The 16,355-nt window shown below is 43.1% G+C and overlaps 1 long non-coding RNA gene across 1 annotated transcript in view; it reads left to right on the top strand.

The window, feature by feature from the left end:
* LOC144774873 (uncharacterized) overlaps window positions 1-13,457 on the top strand; it is a 35,719-nt gene extending 22,262 nt beyond the window's left edge. Inside the window, exons 3-4 of the long non-coding RNA XR_013600536.1 lie at window positions 9,744-9,900; window positions 13,232-13,457. This is a non-coding gene — a long non-coding RNA (uncharacterized LOC144774873). The remainder of the gene's footprint in view (window positions 1-9,743; window positions 9,901-13,231) is intronic.
* The last annotated feature ends 2,898 nt before the right edge of the window (window positions 13,458-16,355 follow it).

The raw sequence follows: 16,355 nt of genomic DNA, 5'->3' as shown, positions 1-16,355 counted from the left end.
TAGAGTATATATCCCCAGAAGGGAGTACGAAATAAAGAGAGGAAAAATCGTGATCGACTGAGAAGCAATCAGTATATACAAAGTAGCAAAAAAATGCAAGAAAGAGAAGTGAGAGAGAAATAATACAGTATATAACATGGCTAGAAAGAAAATACGAAGCAGAGAAAAAGAAAAAAAAAAAAAACTCCATTAACGGAGTTAAAAGTCAATACAGCAGTATGCTAACAGCAAGAAAGAGAAGAAGAAACAGCAAAATACAGAAAGCCACCATAAAGGATACTAAAGGAGACATTTCAAGTGCCCGAAGCACCAGGATCTTGGGAAGTCGCCCTTTGAATCTCCATCTGAATCTCCATCTGATTGTCCAGGAAGGTAGCTAAATCCGCCGGCTCATCAAAAATCCTGGAACGTTCCTTGTAAGAAATGCGGAATTTGGAGGGACCAGCAAAGGAAAAGGGAATGTTCATCTCAGAAAGACGTTTCCGAAGATTAAGGAAGCCCTTCCTCCTTATGACTGTGTCCCTGGCAAAGTCTTGAGATATTGAAATTCGATGACCTTCCCAAACGACATTTTTAGTCTTGCGCATGTGCGAAAGAATTTGTTCAGTATGTTGATGACGCAGTGGCTTAAAAATTATTGCTCTTGGCTGGGTGGCAGACTTAGAACGAAAAGTTGGAACACGATGCGCTCTTTCTATCTCAAAGTCTCTTTGAAATGAAATTTGTAAAGTATCAGGAATCCAATGATACAAAAAATCAATCATAGAGGAAGATGATTTCTCTGCATCTTCCGGCAGACCAAAAATGCGTAGGTTAGATCTACGATTACGGTCCTCCTGCTCCGTGAGATCTTTACGCAACGCCGCCATTGAACGCTCTAAGTGGCTGAGAGACCTGGATTGCTTCTGGATATTATCCTCTGAGGAACTTATACGTGACTCCGTGGCCGATACTCGAAGAGACAGGGCTTTGAAGTCATTCCGAATAGCGGACACCTCCACTTGTAGTAAATCCGTATTAGTCTTTGTAGATTGTGCAATATCGTGCACCTCATTAAGGCGCGATAATATTGCGTCAAGAGCAGAGGTGGTGTCTGACGGGGCAGTCTCAGGTGTAGGAGACACAGACTTAAGACGTTTGAGTGAAGCGCCAGCATCTTTTGGGTCTTTATTAGTTGTGGAACGGCCCATACTTGCAGCCATGAAGAGACAGATCCAAAGAAAAATACACAGCCTCTTGAGAAAAAAAACTGCGCAGTTGCCCCACAAAAAAAGAAATACAGCACACCAAGTGTGAGAAGCGCTAAAATCAGTGACAGTGGCGGACTTATAAGGTGAGCAGGCAGCAGAATCTATGGTAGAGCCTCATAGACCTGAAGAGGTTACACCAAAAACATCGTGAGGCAAAAGCAGTTCCATCCATAGATATTATCACTGAAGAAAAGAGAGAGCATGCAACATAGTATCTAGCCACGCAGCCCAATGAGCATAAAAAAATAGAAAAAAGATGTTACCATTTCAGCGCCGTGAGGAAAAATGTCCAGGCTATCCCCACACCGGCAATATTGTAACAAAAGCGGCACCTCTGAGGAGAAAGCGCCGTCTCCGTCACAAGCGGTAAGATGGCGGCCGCCCGTGAAGAGACCGAGCGTCGCAGCAGCTGACCGGGGCAAAGACGCAGCCTTCAGCAGAAATCGCCCAAATGGATGTCAGACGACTCCTGACATATTCCGGCACCTGGAAATGTCTTTTCAGCGAAGAGGGGCAGTCAGGAAGCGGTAAATAATCTCCGCCGGCCCCCACTCGTCTGAGAGCTCAAGCGCGACCCGCCATGTCCCAGCGGCGCGCAAGCCACGCCCCCCGCTCATCCACTCTTTCTGACACATAAAACCCTAAGTACCTCTTGGGTCTAGAGTCTTGTAGTAATAGGAAACTTGGTAGTACTGTCCTATCTGAGCAATTGCACAATAACATTTCTGTCTTAACATTATTTATTGTATAGCAACTGAGTGCTTGAAAGTCTGAAAAGATCCCCAATATGTTCTTTTGAATGTTCTCCCCAGGTTTGAGAAACAGAATATCATTGGCATGTAGTTTTATATTAGTCATGCCTTGTAGAAGTGCAGTTTGCAACGCTTTTTGCCTGATGGCTACTGCCAGGGGCTCTATGAATAGGACAAAGAGAACTGGAGATAGGGGACACCCCTGACTTGTAGAAAATCTAATCATGTAAAATAGCTCCTGGTTCTCCATAATAACTGTTGGTGTGCACCACCTACAATCACCTACACAAGGTAAGCACTACTTACACCGTTTTGTCTCTTAAACTGCACACAATTGTTTTATTGCGCTGCCCATTTTGTTATCCGTACTCTATGGTCTCTAGCTAACCAACCTGGTATTTAGACATAGAGATACATGGGCTAGTGTTACCTAGTATGTAATTAACACTCCTTAGCACACATTGAAAATGATTGAAGTTACTTAATTAAGCAGTGTACATAGTCAATACAGATAAGTATAATAAACACGATTCTTTTCTCTTTCTTCTTGGTTGTTTTTTAATTTCGTAGATCTTCAATACAGCTCCCAACACCCAACATGTGTTTCATCGCAAACAGGGAGGTTATACCGCAACTTTCTCAAGGCTATGTCTCTTGTGTGGAGTTCTTCGGTTTGTGGTTATACTTCCAACCCACATAGGGTTTCTGTCCAGGCGGCGTCAAAATTCAGTATCTCTATCAATATCCGAGGTCTTCAGTAGAACTTTTTCAGGTGCTAAAGGCTCACCTGTATCTGACCTGTAGTGTTTAACTCTGGAGTGGACCTTTAATAGCCAGTTTACCCTAATGAAGTGGGCTATAAGGCTATGTTAAGTGTCTACTCTAGCATTTAAAGCCCAAGCTTTACAAAGTTTTGTACAGTTTTCAGGCCTATTTCCGCCATTCTTTCATATGATGTCAGTTTACAGGATTTCATAAGAAATTAACATACCTTTCTTAGTCTAGGCCAACTGTTTCTAGTTCTTCAGATGTAGCAGACATATACATTGGTAACACTTATTGGACGAGTAGTGTGCACATTTTCACTTCATTATCTAAGCCCAATTCTCCCCATTACAGAAGGGACATCACCAGCCCACTTTTGCCACGCTTTTTAGGTCTCGCAGACCTAGCGTTCCAGCACGCATACGCTGCTCGATCTGCAAGGCATATTGTATTAGGGTATGTTTTAGAAGTGGGGTGGAAGCCCCGCCTCTATTTTTCATTGGCTGGCGTAATCGTCTATGGTAAACGCTGGCCTCTGATTGAAAATGAGGCTTCTTAGTCCCTCCTTGTTACCGCCCTGACTCCTTTTGGGATGGCCCATCAGGACTGGATCATTTACTTGCGGCATTACACCCATGTTCTCCATAAGTCAGTGAGCACTTTTTTTTGTTGTTTGCAGCACGGTCCCCTTTTACTTTAGGGACAGTGCTTGTTTATTTAATTAACCAGCCACACGATTTGCTGCGTGGGCCACTTTCATTTTTGCAGCCGCGCTTGTTAATAGTATTCTGTCGTCCTTGCATTTTATACTCTCTCTCGTGGTTGAGGGTGGCTTTACAGCAAGAGGGACTGTAGCGTGGTACCCGGAGATAGTAGATAGGACGGGCTCTGGCCTGGTGTCTGAATTGCTGATTCCGGAGTCCTCAAATTTAGTTTCTGCTGGGAGATCTGGTATTTGAAATGGAACACCTCGCGTTATCGCACGTTCCTGCAACTTTTACAATGATGGCATAAGTGGGCCAGGCATGGTGGAGCCACAAAATAAAATACTTTAGACATCAGAGACAGACTATGGAATTCTCTGCTCAATTCAGGGGCATCGACGGTCACTTTGCGTTTAAAAAAATAATAATATTCGGGAAACAAGTCAACCAGTATTATTTTGGGCTCTGCAATTTTAACTGTGTACAGTTAGATAAACGGAGGCAAAGTCAGTTAAAATATTAACGTTTAGCTGGGATCCAGGGACAAGGAGTAACCGCAGAAGCATGTTGTTCTTTAGGGAGAAAATGTTTGCGGTGCACAGAGACCATCGCACGTTACACACTGCAGCCAATTTGAGTCATAACCAAGTGCTTCCAATAACAGTACATTTCCGTCACTGTGTGAGAAAGGCTTCTCAGATTTTAACTGCTGTCTTGTGACCTCTCAACCCTCTACTTATAAAATGGAGGGGCTTATTTACAAGCCCCTTGCGCCACCCGTATGTTTTTTTAGGTAGAGGGTTGAGAGGTCACAGGGCAGCAGCTGGAATCTGAGAACGCCTTCCTCACCAAGTGACGGAAATGCAACTATTGGTATAAACGCAAGAGAAATGTTACCATTGCGCTGGGTGGGCAAATTCTTCAAAAGTATCCAGTGCCTAGCCTGATAGATGTGACACTGCAGGTATGAGCTGGGGAGGTCACAGCAGTGCCTAGACTCCCATGGTAGCTTTTGAACCAGGTGATAGAACATTGAAGAGATTCCAGGGCTTATTTACAAGCTCATTGCGCTTTCAGGACGTCCAGTAACGGGGGTCAACACTTCTAGCGAATCCTTTCCCCCAAACACTGTTTCTGAGCACAGCGACCCCTCCTCACAGCTCTGTCGAGGCAGCAATGGGGTTTTGTTACAAATGGTAGCATTTTTGTCATGTTTTGTGCATGACTGTAATATGCGCGTTGTCGGTATGAAAAAGGGTGAAACGGTGGGGCTGTCAGTGGAAGAGGCAATGAAACTAGAAGAAAGAGTACGGGATAATATGGTGAGGGTGAGAGGCACTGCGGTTGAAATCCAAGCACCTGGTCCAACTAGTTTAAAATATAATTATGATGTGTCTCTCATAAAGCAGCTTTCTCTAAGTGGACCCATACAACCCTTCCTGTATAATAGTCAAAGGGTTGGTGAGGTGAGCCCTAGATGTGCAAAAGTTACCTACCATGTCTACAGGCTCACTACAGGCAGTTTTCAGTGCAGTTGAACGAAGGAAAAGAAAACCTGCAGAGAGAGGAGAGCAGGAAATTGTGGACAGCTTAGGGTGGTCTTAAGGACATGAAAGGATGGTGATCGCTGTGAGAGAGATTGGGACCTCACCTACTTTGTAGTGGTTTTGATGACATTAGTGCCTGATTGCGTCAGTCCAACCAGCCTTTCAGATACATAGGTCATGGTGGGTGAATCTGCCCCAGCTCCGCCAACCCTTTAAAAGAAGCGCCGGCCAAACCTGTCCTCTGTTAAAAGATCCATCTGCCACCTGATGTGTTTTAGTCAGCTCCAAAGATACATATCCGCTGTGTCACTTAAGCGATGCTCAACCAGCCTATCGCAAACAAGAGCTTGTATGACACTGAAATATGATCAGGTTCCCAATGGCCTTTCATAGGTTCGACCTCACAGGAGACTACAGAGGCTTTACAGGAGTGAGCCTGGTATAGCTTGACAGACTTTTCTGAGACATCAGTCTGCCTTGTGACTGGGGTATCTCCAGCGCTACCAGCAGCTTGGGTGTTATGTCACGCAAATTTGTAGAGGGCACTGTCACCTGCTAGGGTATCTCAGTGCTGAACAGGTATGAGTCTAGACACACTTAGAGCCTAGTGGGACTATTAGTAAGGGAGAGACTTTTCTCTGTGGCAGCACGTCATTCCATTCTTTAGAAACAATTTGTTCTCCAAATGCGGGGGATGTGTGCAAGTAAAAATCTGTATATGCAGAGGTGTCTGGAATGTTTGTGAATTATTCTTTACTGTACCTTGACTGGATGACTTGTGTCTTTTCATTGCTTGCATTCAGGGGCCTTCTTTTTATTTTTAAGGTGGAGGCTACCAGATAGCGCGATATGTCTGGTTGGAAAACAGCTATTGCCAGCTTACCAAGAACTTACGTTAGGCTTAAAGCCCGCCCATTTCTTACAATTGATTGATTTAAGTGTCACTTTAACTTGTTTACTTCTAATTTGATGGCTTGCCTTGTCTATCTTGTGTTTGTCCCTCCTGTGGAACATAACCTCTTTACTTGTGTCCTTCCACTGCACACTTTTAGAGCACTACTTTTTCTTTTTGCTTAAGCACTCCATGAGAAAGCATGTTTCTTCCAGATATCTCCCTTGTGTGCTTCTCCCCCTTGTGCTCCATGTTGCTTTTTCTTGCCACTATGCTTCTCTTTCCCACCAGTACTCTTTTGCTCTCTCTGACCTATGTGCTTCATCCTCCCCTCACTCTGTATTGCCCTCATGTTTTCCCTTTCTCAATGTGCTCTTCTCTCACTTCAGGTGTGTGTCTCCCTCCGTCTCCTTTTTGCTTATTTCCTGCATGTATCTGTTCCAGTCCTCCAACCCTTTTTGTCCCCTTCTAACAAACACACACCCTTCACCACAGTCCTATTTTTTTTCATTTTGACTTTTTTGTTTGGATGGCCAGGCAGCGTGCTACTTCATTTCGATATATAGTCACATTGTTTTTAATGATCCACCTTCGCTTCGTAAATATGAACAAGCATTTGCAATGTAATAGGTCTCGCATTTGCGAGCGTTTAAGCTATTAGGATTGCAAATGACAATGCCTTTTATTTGTTTTAGTAACCAAAACATAAATAAAAGAAATTGTCATTTACAATGCCAATAGCTCAAACTTGTGTAAATGCGAGACCTATTGCATTGCAAATGCTTGTTGAAGAATGTATCCAAGAGGTTGCACATGAGTTCACCTCAAATTTCTTTGTGTGGAAGTGAGAGAGGACACTAGAGATCTCATTAGTTGGAAAATATTGCAATTACTGCACATGCAAATGCAAACCATGCGAACTTGATACCATGCACGCTTTCTCAGCTTCAACTCTGTGGTCATACTGGGGGCGATTCACAGAACTAATCTGAGACAAAATCGTAAACGTACTACTTTTAGTATTCACAGAAGGCATTTAGTAGTAGTAAAGTTAGGGTCTCATTTATGAGTCCCCTTACGCCGTCGGAACGTCACTTATTGTGACGCTCCGTGGCGCAGAAGCCTACGTGATATTTATCAGGCAGCACTAAGCCACTTTTTTTGGCTTATTGCTGCCTGATAAATATCAGTCCCTTTAACGCAGTGTTCTGTGTTAAAGGGGTGTGCAATGGGTGTTGCTGGGGGCGTTCAAAGCAACATCCATGGCCTTTTGACACTGCCCCAAATTTACGAGAGATCGTAACTCTGAGGCAGTGTCTAAAGATTATGGCATGAGGGAGGCGCAACGGGGAGAAATATTTTTATTTTTCCTCGTTTTTCCTTTTTCTATGTATGCTGCATTCTGCAGCACACGTAGAAAGAGGAAAAGCCTCTTGTGAATATTTTTGTACAGAGAGGTTTCCCTTCCTGTACAAAAATAATATTCCCCACAGGCAGGCACCCTTGCACCATTGTGCAAAGGTGCCTGCATTGACGCACGGCAGCCCATTATGCGCCGGCACAGGGAAAGAGGACAGTAATGCGCTGTATCTTATATATATGCAAAAAACACAGTTGATGGACAGAATGTAGAACAATGTCATACATTCACCCCAGTACAAGGATCTGGGCCTAAATCCATCTTTTTTTGCACTCCACACCACCCTGGGTTAGACACTGGCTATATGCAAATCAGCTCTGACCCTGTGCCTCATGGGAACAGTCCAGTCCGAACTACCAAGCCATGTCTTTCCCAGACCGGAATCAAGCATCCAAGGACCGGTTTCTGGCTATCAGCCTTCATCAGCCTGGATAGCTTGACTCCAGTGGTGTGGAGAGCCTGGGACTCACGTCTGAGCATCCCCAGCACACTCGGGGTGAAAATTGCAAAAAACACAGTTGATGGACAGAATGTAGAACAATGTCATACATTCACCCCAGTACAAGGATCTGGGCCTAAATCCATCTTTTTTTGCACTCCACACCACCCTGGGTTAGACACTGGCTATATGCAAATCAGCTCTGACCCTGTGCCTCATGGGAACAGTCCAGTCCAAACTACCAAGCCATGTCTTTCCCAGACCGGAATCAAGCATCCAAGGACCGGTTTCTGGCTATCAGCCTTCATCAGCCTGGATAGCTTGACTCCAGTGGTGTGGAGAGCCTGGGACTCACGTCTGACCATCCCCAGCACACTCGGGTGAAAATTGCAAAAAACACAGTTGATGGCGCATTCCTGCCCTTTTTTTTGCTTTAGGGAAGCGCAGCAGGAAGGCCTGCTACGCTGCCCTACGGCAAAACCTCATAAATGAGGCCCTTGGGGGAAGATTTACAAGCCCCTTGCGCCACTTTTGCGTCTCTTTTCCCATGTTAAAGGTGACACAAAAGTGGCACAAGGGGCTTGTAAATAAGCCCCTTAGTATTTTGTCTTAAATTAGTATTTTGTCTTAAGTTAGGATTTTAGTTAGATTTGAGTTAGAATAGAAACTGGGCTGATAGCATGGAATATACAGGTGCAACAAAGTCTTCTTAGATTTTGGAATCGCTTAGGTCGTGAGGAGGTCACAAAGGTATCTCAATGGTGTATGAAATAGATCCAAGTTAGTGAGCTAAAATGGGCTAAAGCCACAAGAAGCAAACTTCAGACCATCTGTGACCGCCTGAAGGTGAAAATTGATCCGAAGACATTACAAACCATTGTAATAAAGAGCGTACTCAAAAGGCAGGGAAAAGAACTGTCAAGAGCAATAGACTGAGAGTATTTGAGTAAAAAAGATTCTGTAAAATTTATGAGCAAAACCTGGGAGAAAGATATAAGTTATCCTTACCTTGATATATTACCAAATCGATGGTTAAGAATGGACGTGTTAAGGATAAGAATTGGAATAAATCCTGCAGTAACAAATAGGATAATAAAAACAGGTCTAATGCAACCCGATGGCAGATGCATGTGTGAGTTGGGAATGAAATGTAACATTTTACACATTTTATTGGATTGTCGAAAATTTTTCAAGTTACGTAACTTATTTCTTCTTCCGATTTTTTTAAAGTATGATGTAAAGGCCCGCTTGCAAGCATGGGAGCTTCTTGCAGATATGGAAAATTTTGATATAGCGATAGCCATTGGGAAATATATGCAGTGTGTATATAAGTTCCCTAATTCATTAGAGGCTTAAGTGCAAAAAGTGTATCGCTATTCAAAATGAAATATTACTGTTTTAAAAATTTTAGGAGTGAAGTTTTAAGGATTATATGATGTCTATTTGGTTGTGAATAAGACCTTTTAACATGTAAATTAAAAACATTTTTTTAAAGTTATTGTATGAGCCGTTGTTTAAAGACTAAATGGTCTAAATAAACTTTATGTTTGACATGACTAACTTAAGACAAAATACTAACAAGACAAAATCCAAATTTAAGACAAAATCCTAACTTAAGACAAAATACTAACTTAAGACAAAATACACATTTAAGACAAAATACTAACTTTACGACTACTACTAAATGCCTTCTGTGAATACCAAAAGTAGTAAATTTAGGATTTTGTCTCAGATTAGTTCTTTGAATCGGCCCCAGGGTCTTTTAGATGTGAGGTTTAAGACAGCGGTGTTTGAAAGCAGGTGTGAGCGAGTTCACCTTGGATGTCTTTGTCTTCTCTTAACTTCACTAACCATCAAGGAAATCTTTCAAACTATTACAGACGGTATTTCAATTAAATATTTTTAATGACATTTTTAAGTACCACATTACTTCTTCGGTACAAGCAAATACCCTATTTTGCCCAATTTTCACAGGTTGGCTGCATGCCCAGTACCATGGAAGTACCAATATTACACAAAAATGAAAAATGAATTACTCCCACGGACAGAGGATAGCAGGGGCTATCATGGACAGCAACGGAGGGCAGTGAGACCACAGAGGCAAGGGCAACATAACATTCCATGGAAGCGGGTAAGAGCACACACACAAACAAGAATAGACGAAGGAGGGAGCAGAGGCAGCAGTGAAGGGCAGTGACAGCATGGGGAGTACCTGAAACCAGGCCCTGCACAGAACACTGTTAATAGAGCTGATCACCCCGTGGGAAGCTTACCCTGTCCTGCACCTAACAACCCACAGGCAGCCAATTTATCGCTACAGTCGAGCATTGCATGGATTGAGGCACAGAGCTTGACTGCCCAACCACACGCGGGAGCCCCAACCCCTGCTGGGCACAGTCAAAGGCTGTACACAATGTGGGGTTGGTCAAAGGCACCCAACTTCCCACAGACAGCTAATCCCTCCAGACCTTTGCTGTGTATGACCTTCACCACTGTGTAGCATGTGGGTGGGTACAGGCCTGGCCTGTGGCCAGGCTCTGTACCCATGGTGGCCAATTCTCCACAGGTGACCAAATCCCACTGTGCACAGACTTCGGCCATGTGCAGCAAGGGTTTGGGCACAGGTCCTCGCCTGTGGACAGGCACTGCACCCCACCACCTCAGGCAACTGGGGGTCACCAACCACCTAATAGGCCAACCACCACCCTACTAAACCTTCGCCCATATAGCCGGTGCCACCCACAAACCCATCCATGTGCCACTCCAGGCGTGCCTGGCCTGAAGGTAGCTGTTTTCAAATAATGCCATGGAATGTGCTGGAGAGCCATGTTCATGTGGCACATGCTGGCGGTTGCGGTGTTGGAGAGCGAGAGAGCATTTATTGCTAACACGAAGGACTTATTAGGAAGCAGTGAGTCGGTTTTGTGCATAGGGAAGTCTTGGCATGCACTACGGAAAGTCTGCCTCTGTGAGGGAGAGGTGGTTTTACTTAGTGTGTGAGGTGCACGCAGAGGCGCAACAGACGTGTTTCTGTTATAACAATTGACCGGTGAAATTATTGATTTTTGTTCCATTGCCCTTGTCCTGAGGAGACCAAGAAGAACATCTAAAGCTGAAACACGTCCGCGTCGACATCGATTAAGGAGGATTCTTTAGTAAATTTATAAGGAGTGGTTTAATAACTCTTTGTTGACACAATAAGAGCAATAGGACAATAAACCTCTTTGCCAAAAGTGTCCATCAAGACTACCTCTAATTGTATCACCCAGAATAAAAGGGTGAACACGAGTATCAATTTCTATGGGGATTGGCAACATATAGTTGATTGTATGGTTTTTATATATACCTTTTTTACATGTTATTCTGTTTGTAATGAAGTGTTGTTTATTGACTAGGTGCCATTGTATATGTATGTCTTTATCATTGAAATAATATGTGTATGAAGGATAAAAAACTGAAGAGAGGGTAATTGAATGTGCTCTACTCAAAAATAAAAAACTTTATATTCATTCCTCCATACTAATTTCGTATATGACAGTGTCTCATACCCAGGTATAGGAGGCTTATTTGCGTATACCTCATATATATATATGTTCACTGTTAAGTCAACATACATGTCCATCCACGTGTATGCCCGCACATTTGAACAGAGTCCCATCACACCCAAGTGAGTAAAAAAATTGTAAGTATTGATATTGAAAAACAAGAAATAAATTGTCATGAGATGATAGAAAAACATTTCATATTGCCTTTGCGGAGGGGAGAAAAAAAAACTGGACCAGAGTCAGCAATGGAGAGTCAACTTGGAGGAGAGTAGGCATTAGGTAAAAAAAATCAGGAGGAACTTGAAAAAAGACTACATATGCAGCAGGGAAAATGAGACAAAAGAAGGAAACTGTCCAAAACAATAGTCCCAACAAATGTTATAAAGTCCCAAAATTAATGTACAAAATCCAAATTAAAATCCAATAAGACCCGAAAAAAGAAACTTTAGTCCCCCAAACCATATGCTGCTTCCAAACTGCTGCTGTGGGTTGAGGCTAAAAGTTCTGGTCCATTCTCATGACATGAAAGTTGCTCCCCTTTGAGAACCTCCTCTGGTTCAGACATTGTGGGTTATAGAGCAGGACCTGACTCATAGTGAGCATAAACACCCACTAGGGTAGGCAGAAGAGGAAGAGGCACTGGGACTTACAAAGATAACAGGTAGGGATGGAACATACAGCTAGAGTGATGGCTGCATTCAAGGAAGATGGGAGTCTTCCAAGGACACCGTGGTTGATGGCCTGCAATTCTTGTAGGGTCTTGAATGATCTCATCTGCAATGTCCTGATAGATTTGCAGCCTGCAAATGCCTTGTGGCTTCCTGGAAAGGAGCCAGAGTGACTTAGTGATTGGACTGGGTGCAGTGCAAATGAGGGCTCATAGGTGTCTAAGGTAAAGCTCATCCATGTCTATTAATCAGATTAATCTGAGGGCTCTGTTCTCCAGGAGGCGGGATAACCAGGAGTGTAGCAGTATGCCCTGGTGTAGTGGAGGCCCAGTCACTGTTAGATGTGTCAGCTTCTGGCCCCATGACGAAAGGGCTGTACCTGGGACATCACTGTTGCTTGATGTTTATGGCCATGAGAAGTCTCATCATTAAACTTCTCCTAACATGCCAAGCCCAAATCAACCACCCACTCTTCCATGTTCTCAAACTCCACCTAGAGTCTTTTGAGTTGTGGCTTTGTCATTTTAAGAGAAGGCAGACCTACATACTCAGTGGTAGAGGTATCATTCAGTGCCCACGGAACAGCCAAGGCAGCTCTACTTCTCTGCCCCAAGTCCTGTTGTTCTCTGCTTTCTACTTCACTGCAGTCAGACTCAAATTATCACTAACTTGTTGATCTGAATATTGCTGCAGGAATGATGTTGAGCCCACTAGTCTCCTTCTCTGTCAACAGAGCTGAAGACATGCATTGAAGACTACATTCGGAGCTGAAGGTGGGAAGGAAAGGGGATAGGGATATGAGAGAAGGCACACAAAAGAAGTCATCAGTTTGTAGCCTTCTCGTCAGATGGGGGCTCTCTCAGATTGTCTGCAGTCTCTCACGAGTGACAGCTTTTAAACTAAACACAACACAAGACTACTGTGACTTAATTAACTTAAAATGCATGCAGTTTTTTTCATATAAACATATTTCACATGAATTCATATAAACATATTTCACATGAATGGTAACATTCAGAAAATTACACATACACAAGATTTATTCTAGTAAGTGGCACACTATGTTAATCAGTAAGCATATCAATTGTACAGCATCTTTTTCTTGTTAGAGCCAAAACTATTGTCACAAGTCTGGTCTTGTTACAATCCCCAATAGCATTAGCTACAGCTCCACAATTCAAGACACTGATCCGAAACAAAGGTTTACACAGGAATCCCAAAATCCAAAGTAATATTTTACTTTTCCTAGGGTTCAAATAATTCAAAAGATGCAAGAAAAGCCTGTGAGGTGCCATTGCAGAAGAGATTTCAAGAAGTGCCGCAAACAATGTTCTGGAAAGATGATTGCAACATTTGGCTGGAAGATCATCTCAACTGGGAAGCCAGGACCACAACTGAAGAGCTGAGTCTAAGTAGAGGAACACTGATGAAGAGCAGAATCCACATAGAGGCTTCCTCTCATCAACAGGGAGGAAACGAAGCACCTGATCATGTCCAGATGTTTTTTTTTTATAGATTGCAGGATCTTCGAATCCTGTGATAGAGCCGCAAAAACTAAGGGGCATATTACCAACGATTAGCGATATTTATCGCTAACTAGGCTTAGCAACAAAGTTTTTTAACGCTAAGCATCGCCGGAAATTATCGCTGAGATAACGTGCTATTAGCAACGTTTATCTCCAAAGCGATACATTTTCCGGCGATAGCGTGAATATCGCTGAGAATACAGCGATATCCACGCATTAGCGACAAAATGCTCTTAGACATGTTATCCGCCTCCCATTGGATAACATGGCTAAGAACTGGTCTGAGCAGGCGTTAATTTTTGGAGATATTCGCGCTTAGCGCGAATATTTCAAACGCTACGCCTGCCTTGTTAATAGGCGATAGCAACTTTATCGACTGCTTTCAGTCGCTAACGAGTTGGGTACGCCCACTTTGCATGTCATTAGCGATAAACATCGCTGACATGCAAAGCGGGCCCCAAACCGCTCTCTATCGCCTAAAAGCTGTCGCTAACATCAGTTAGTGACAGTTTGCTAATGGGGCGATAGAATTATCGCTGCTTAGCGGCCAAAAACGGCCGCTAAATCGGCGATAATTGTCTATCGCCCCCCTTGGTAATATGCCCCTAAGATCCTTGAATCCTGTGATATATACACAAAGCTGGTGATCCTCCTTCTCCAGTAGGTCCTTGACTGTCACTGTAGCCTCCCATATAGACTGATCATTGGATCACAGCTTTTGTGTTGCCCACATGGTGACAGGATTGACCATGTTGGTGGGGGGGTACAACTGGGCAGCATGATAGCCACAATCCTGGGCAGCATGACGTATGTGATGCAGCTTGAACAACATCTTGAGTGGCAATGCCCTGAGCATGGGGTGACTGGATTGGCCAATAATGCCCAGTAGTAGATAGGATTGGGGGCTAGTGCTTGTGAGAAGACATGACAGCTGCCCGCTAAAACAGAACGATGACAAAAAAAACACATGAATACACGGGTCTGCTTCATTTGCATAACAATACATGTGTCCAATATTACATATTAGTCATGATGACAAACAGTAACATTTTTGCATACCCCACTTTTGCATACCCCACTTTGATATTCCAACATGCTAATTTTAACAGTGGGTGACTGTGGTCAACAAAGGTCCAGCTGTTTAATATGGTCCTTCCACTACAAACATAAAGATGGGTCAGAGTTCAACATAAACTCAAATCACATTTGCAATTGAGCTTCATGCCTAACTCAAGCATTATCACCCTCACATTTCTATATGACGGCAAACAAATGTAGGTATGACTCAGAGGGTTTCACATGATGACTAATTGATGCTGCATCCTTGGCTGCTAACTCGGAATGTGATTATAGAAACCTTTAAATACATTTTGGGTACATGAAATTGCAATGACATTTTATGTGGGTTACAATGTTAGAATGACCAAGATGTCTGATTTGCACTGTCTATGATCTGTGTCTGAGACAAGAGAATAGCCATGGGTAAAGGGTCCATGAGAATTTACAAACACAATGTGCCAGAGTCAGTTAATTAGGCCTTGTTACAATGGTGACATGGACAGACTTTGGAAAACTACGTTTGATTTATTATGACAAAGTTCCTGTGTGCCAATTTATGATAATTCTGTATTAAATATATATTATATGAACCAATGAGAAATACAGATGCTAGTTGCATTGATCACAAGCTCTCAATTACAACTTATAAATGACACCTTGGAATAGGCATTAAATTAAGGACATGACAATGCCATTAAACAGAAGATAAGACACAACAGGACTTGCAATCCACAGAATAGTGCCCTCTTTTTGCAATGGCGTACTGCCATGGCCCTGAACTGAGTGTGCAGGTCTGATGACCCTCATGTGCTGTGGGCCGAGGCTGGTGTATTGTGTATGGGGTAATGACAAAACCCTCAGCTCATTCTGTGCCTTAAAGCCTGCCCAGTGGTGGTAGTCTTATAGCAGTTGTATCACTGCCTGGTGTTACAGGTGTGCATAACACAGTACTTCAGTGCCTGGCGATATCTGCCCAGATGTCCAGAGATGCTGCATTGCTCAGTGGGGTGTCAAATGCCTCATACAGGTAAGGAAAGTTTTGGATGACTCTCCTTCCAAACTGCCAGTTCTTCTTGGAAGGTGTTGGGACCCCCTCACCTCTTCTCGTCCATTTCGAGGGGTCCTGAAAAAAAAGAAGCAGCAGGATAGAAGAAGGTTGTTTTCTTGTCCATGGATGGCTTAGCTTACTTCAACTTCCGGTGGGTAACTTTCTGTTTGGCACAGATGATACAGTTGGTGTTCTCTGCACAATAAAAGGGGTTGCTGTAAGCTCAGTGGTGATTGGAAATGTGGCATTTAATTATATATTGATGTGTATGATTGAATGTGTGATGTGTGTACAAATGCATATTGCATTTAAAATTGCAAGTTTCGTGTGGTATCATGGTGATGAAAAGATAATGTCTGGTGATGGCATATGTTGGTGGTCTCATAGACCACCTTTAATTATTGGTTTGACTGTCCAAAATAATGTGCAGCAGAAGCCATACTTGCATCTCAGGTTAAATGTGAGAGGACTAGTCTGTCAGGCTTTTGCAGACCCTAACCTAGATGGGGGTCATAGTTCAGGAATAAAGTTAACATACAATTTAAGTCGCATTCAAACAAAGCAATAGGCTACAATGATATTCTATCTATTTTGGTATGATCACAACATCTGAAGCATAACTTGAGGATTAAAAAAAAAATTGTGTTTAGTGATGGCTGATTAGGGGAGAGGAGTTGGTCTTTACGGCTAGGGTGGTTGACCTCGGAGCTGGGGAACTAGGTTCGAGTCTCGATAGGGAC

Source organism: Lissotriton helveticus, chromosome 1_1 (genome assembly GCF_964261635.1).
Source record: "Lissotriton helveticus chromosome 1_1, aLisHel1.1, whole genome shotgun sequence".
In the NCBI taxonomy this organism is placed as follows: domain Eukaryota; kingdom Metazoa; phylum Chordata; class Amphibia; order Caudata; family Salamandridae; genus Lissotriton; species Lissotriton helveticus.
This window is presented reverse-complemented; position numbering and strand designations above follow the sequence as displayed.